This window comes from Pongo abelii, chromosome 1 (genome assembly GCF_028885655.2).
Source record: "Pongo abelii isolate AG06213 chromosome 1, NHGRI_mPonAbe1-v2.0_pri, whole genome shotgun sequence".
In the NCBI taxonomy this organism is placed as follows: domain Eukaryota; kingdom Metazoa; phylum Chordata; class Mammalia; order Primates; family Hominidae; genus Pongo; species Pongo abelii.
Genome location: NC_071985.2, coordinates 97,664,840 through 97,670,871, shown reverse-complemented (window position 1 = coordinate 97,670,871; position 6,032 = coordinate 97,664,840).

Sequence of the window (6,032 nt, the reverse complement as noted above, 5' to 3'; positions counted from 1 at the left end):
AATTATCTTATGTTTGCCTTTTAAAACAATCATTTTGGCTTCTATGTAGAAGAGAGTTTGCAGAGAGAGAGACTGTAGACAAGCGGATGGGCAAGGGACGTCTTCAGCAGTGAAGGCAAGAGCTGGGAAAACCAGGACAGGCTAGGGCAGTGACCTAGAGATGGGTCAATGGGACTTGGCAAGTGGATGTAGTTAGAGGTAGTTCCCAGTTGCTGCCAGGGCTGCCAGGAGGATGGTAGGTGTGGTGAGAGCAAGGGGAAGGGATGACAAGTTCAGTCCTGGACATGCTGAAATCAATGAGCCTTTAAAACAGCTAGATGAAGGTTTTTAAAATAAATGTATTTATTTTTAAATTGACAAACAATTACATACACATATTCATTAATTTATGGGTTATAACATATGTTTACATAGATCAAAACATCATTGTGCCCTAAACGGAGATATTGAGGCAGCAACTGGATATATGGTGGATCTGAAGGACAAGGTAGAGGCCTGGCCTAGGGATCTAGGGATAAAAAGTTGCTGGTCCTTCATGGAAAGGTGGCAATTCGAACCATGGGCATGAAAGAGATCACCACAGAGAGCAGGAGCCTCCTGGAGGCAGAAGTGCAGAATTTCTGTCCTTCAGGGACTTCATTCCATAGCATGAGGCCATACAGCATGAGGGTACGTCTTGGTCTGCTGGGGCATCAAAGTACCCCGGTACTCCTCTATCACGATGGTCAAGTCACTGGGTCTGGGCATGGCAAAGCCAGGTGGCTGTGGGGGCCGTGGAGATGAACTGCTCCTGACCCATGACTAAAGGTTCCCTAGGAGTCAGTAAGAGAGGGCGTGATATGAAAGAGTTAATCCTCCAGGATCTGAGAGGCTGGGCAAAGGCAGAGGAGGCATGAGCCGGACTGGGTTCTGTCTCAGTGAAGTCACCATGCAGGCCACAGCATGTCTCTCAGGCCAAGAGGGATGGACCAGAACTTCACACTGTGTCCTGGAGAGTCTGGGAGGAGTCGAGAGGGATGGGGTGTGGCTGCTATGACAAGCCTGGTCCTGCCACCTCTGCAAAGGCCTGGCTTTTAGGAACAGGGATGCCAGGATGGGAGAATTTCCAGCTGAGATTCTGACATCACCCAAAGTCCTCATTTGTTTGGTTGGTTGGTTGGTTTTGGGTTTCGGTCAAGCCCTCTGTATGGCATCTTATAAAATGTGACCTCAAGTAACTCATTTCTCTTTTTTCATTCACCTTTTCCATATTTGTTAGTGATTAGGCTTGAGAGACCACATTAGTGGTTCTTAGGTGTTTGGGTTTCACTAAACCTAAATTTAAAAAAAAATAGTCAATAAGGAACAACTCTTTATTTTGCCAAGTAAGGGCAAAGGCCCTTTGTAACTACCATCACTTTACAAAATAAAGATAATTTTAGTACTACTAACTGTGAAAAGAATATAGCATCAAAAAATAAACGAAAGACCTTCCAAAGAAATAAAAGCCACTAATCTTATACCAACTGCTATAAAATAACCTTATACCAACTGCTCAGAGGAGAAGTCAGCCTCTGAGATGGGGCTGGTATTGGCAGCAAGGCACTGGGGAAGACAGGAAAGGCCCCTAGACTGTGGACTTCTGTGGGCAGAAACATTTCTCATTTCTCTGTGGCTTCTTGAGAATGTTATCCGGTGTTGGCACAGTGCTTGGGTTGAGAGTTGGGAATGTTTTTTCCTGATTACTGGGGTCCTTCCAGCTCTGGCACCTGTTAGTCCAGGGCACTCTGTGGTCCTTGACCGAGACCTGCTACCAGGGCAGAGGACTGGACCTTCTGGGGCCTAAAGCTTCTTTGCTTAGGCTTCTGTCATTTATTTTCTAGTGCTTGGCACAAATCTGGTGCCCAGCAGGTGACATCCCTGACATCACTCCCTCCTCTCCAGCTGCCCTGCTGCTTCTCCTGGGTATTCTGCTCTGTCAGACACAATGTGTGTGAGCAAATGTCTTTCTTTTTCCTCCTCTCAGGCCTAATCTCTGCATGCCCCATTTTTGTCACTTAGAATCATGAGATCCCCTTGCCTCCTCCTTCCCTTTCCTTCCCTCTTCTCAGTCCTCCAGTCCTGGGTTTTCTCATTTCAAGTCATTCTTAAGCCTGTCTTCCCTTCCCACTTCTATTGCTGCCATCCTAGGTGAGGGCCCTATCATTTCTTCCCTTCCAACTGGTCTCCCTGCCTCCATCTCATGCATCCTTACACCTACCCCACCTCACCCTGAGTGCCACTGTCAAATCCATCCTCAGAATACTTTCAGTCTTGTCCCTTCTTTGGGAAAATTATACTCTGCTCAAACCTGGCACAGACCTTAGGGATGATTCTGTTTACATAATAGAAAATCTGAGCCCCGGAGAGTGGAAACCAACCATCCAAAAGCACACAATTACTGGCCAAGCTAGAAGCTAGAACACCCAAGCCTTCTAAATATACACCAGTGCCTTTCTACCTCCCTATTATAATCAATAGAATTTTGAAAACTATACATTATACTATACATTATAACATTGGTAGAAGATTCCACCCTAAAGGTCACCTCTGCACTGTTTAGAAACAGGACCCAGCCTCCCACCCTGCAATTTCAGCTCTCCTAGCTAGTCTAGAGTGCAAGGCCTTCGCTGGGGTCTGGTCTCATGTCCACTGCCCACTGCTCATCACCACTGCTCAGCCACTACACTCATGTCGACTTCTTCTTTTTCCCAGACACACAAAGCATCTTTCTACCCTCGAACTGTTTCCCAGACCATTCTTTCATTAATTTCACAGAAAACAATTTAGCTTCAATACTGAACCATAGTTTTGCTAGGTGCTAGTATACAAAGATGAAGTCAGTGTTTCTGCCCACAAAGGGCCCACAGTTAAGAGTCCTTTTCTGTCTTCCCCAGTGCCTTTCTGCCAACATCAGGCCCATCTCAGAGGCTGACCTCTCCTCTGAGCTCCTTCACCACCCTTGTTCCATATCACCCCTCAGGTCCTGACTCACAGTGCTGGCTGCCAGCACCAGCTCCTCTGTCATAGCTGGGCTGGCCTTATTTCCCCAAGAAGATCATGAGCTCTGAGAGTGTTGGCTCTATGTGTCACACAGCTCCCCATCCCCCACAGGATTTGGTGTTGGGTCTGCCTCCTGCACATGCGCTGAGTGACTGGAACACTGCTAAGCTCTTGCCCTTACCCTCTGCCCAGGTAGGTCCTGGTCTTTGTCAGGTTGGATGTGCTGCAGGTGCCCAGAACTAGAAGCCAAGCGAGTGGGTGTCTATTCACAAGTCAGAGGCATCCTGGGGGGTATGGCCACCCACCCCCGCCCCTAGTATACACCTCCATCCCTGCCACCTCACCATCAAGTTCATGTTTATGAAAGTGAAATAAGGAGGAGATGAACTCCTAAGAAAATCTGAAGAGGAAAATGATGTCCTCGAGAGCCATGTTGTGCCTTAGCCATATGGGAGCAATGCAGACTTGGGAAGTCATTTCCTGGCTGATAGGAACCTATGGTAGGTGGTATGTTCACATGTTTTGAAAATTGACAGAAAAGGCCAGGCATGGTGGCTTATGCCTACAATCTCAGCACTTTGTGAGGCCGAGGCAGGCATATCATTGGAGGTCAGGAGTTCAAGACCAACCTGGCCAACATGGCGAATCCTCATCTCTACTGAAAATGCAAAAATTAGCCAGGTGTGCCAGGCATGGTGGCGCATGCCTGTAATCCCAGCTACTTGGGAGGCTGAGGCAGGAGAATTGCTTGAACCCGGGAGGCAGAGGTTGCAGTGAGCCGAGGTCATGCCACTGCATTCCAGCCTGGGCAACAGAGTGAGACTCTGTCTCAAAAAAAAAAAAAAATTAGCAGAAGATACCACCTTCCATCTCATCAACTTTACTGCATGCTGGTCTTATGCCCCCATAAATACTTGGGGCCAGAGTATAGGAAAGACCCCTGTGTTTATGTGTAAATGTGCATGCATGTGTGTGTGTGTGAGAGAGAGAGTCAGGATTGGAGAAAGAGAAAGACAGAGAGCAATGCTAATGAAGGTCAGTGGTTAATACCATTCCAAAACCTAGGATAAGTAATTGGGTTTATTAGTGGCTTCTAGATTACCCATTCATTTTCTGTCCTCTGGTGGCAGAAGCAGTTCTGTGTTATACATTCTTGAGGTAGCTGACTCCACCACACACACACAAACACAAAAAAACCTGTCCTAGGTGGTTGGGGCACATACAAAAAATAATTAACAGGATTTAACACCCCAAGCTCCACAAATTAGCTGATGTTCACACTTTCTTCAGCCATGTAGGCAGCATTCCAGTGACATGTGGGTTTGATTTCTTTGGCTAATACAAACCTAACAATTGAAAAGTATCTGTAAGAGTTGGAAGTAAGAAGCTAAGAGGACGTGACACAGTTTTAGTGCCCCTTCTCATCTACAAAGGCCTGATTCACAAGGACAGACTTGCCAAACCAGGCTTCCCTGTGTCCTGTTGCCTTGGAAACAGCAAGGGCCTGGCCATCCTTGCTTCCCCCTGCGTCCCCAGCATGGACATAGTGCCTGGCACATGGAACAATTGCATCTTAATGAATAAATGGTTAGCCTAGGATAACCACTCCACATAGTCTTTCTTCTCTGCTACTAGGGACCTGAGCTGAAATCCCTCTCTCAGGCTTTCTGGGGTTGCTTCTGTCTGAGTGATACCAGCTTAAAGGGATTCTCCTTCTGGGAAGGGCTGGACTCCTCTGGCCCTCCTTAGTTACTAGCCCATGCGCAGCCTGTGATCCCAGAGAGTCAGGACCATGGTTTAAGAGAGAGAACATTGGTTTCCACACCTGTGTCTTCTAGTGTTGCAGCATGACTCCCCAAGTTCTTGGGATGTTCTAAGGCTTTTATTAAACGGTAGAAACATGGCTAAATTTCATGGCTGAGATTTAAAATGTGCCATCCTCAGGACTAGCTTGCCTATTTCCATTTCTCTCACTCAGTCTTTTTTAATGTATTTTTAAGGGAAAAGTAAAAATTATATATATATGTACAGTGTACAGTGTGATGTTTTGATATATGAATATATTGTGGGGTGGCTAAATCAAGCTATTTAATACATGTATTACTTCACATATGTATCATTTTTGTGTGGCGAAAACACTTAAAATCTACTCATTTAGCAATTTTCTTATCACATATTGTTATTAACTATAGTCAGCATAACATCCAGTGGATTCCTTGAACTTATTCGTCCTTTCTCTTTCAACCAAGAGCTTGTGACACTGGGTGGCAAGTGCCACTACTTGCCTTCAACTTTTTTCAACTTCTTATTCCATATTTCTAAGAGTGTGTCTTGCCCTAGTATTCAAAGCCCATCTCCATGGAGAACCCAACGACTGTTGACCATTCATTTTGTGCCAAACACTTGCACATACTTTAAATAAGTTGTCCATTTTAATCCTTACAACTGACATGCAGAATGGTGCTGTTACCCTCTTTAGTGGGTGAGAAAATTGAAGTGCAAGAACATCTGGTTCCCAAGGTCACCCAACTGGTAAAAGGCAGAGCCTCAGTCTGAGCACCACTTGGGAATTTTTTAAAGATGAGCTCCATCCTTTGCCAGTATGGGAAGCATCCAAGTCTATATCCCGTGCCACTCTTCTTCGTCCTGGAACTTCTAACAGAAGTTAGGAGGAAGAGCCAGGACTGGGGCCCTGGGAGCTCAGAACCCAGAACCCAGCCACTGTGACTCCTCCATGAGCTCACTCTAATGCAATGCTTCTTAGCTTCCCCCACCCCCTCTACCTTATGATAATCATTTCCCTGGGAACCCTGGAGTCATATGTATATGTGATATATGTAGGGAGATTTAGAGATAAGCACTATCTACTGTAACCACCCAGTTCCCCGAATGGGGCCTAATGATCTTCCCAATAGCAGAGCAGACAGAGAGTGGCAGCTGCCATTTCTTGTATAAATAGCAATAGGTAAAAAACGAAAGCCTCTTGTCTTGTCTTCCCACCAGTTCAAGCT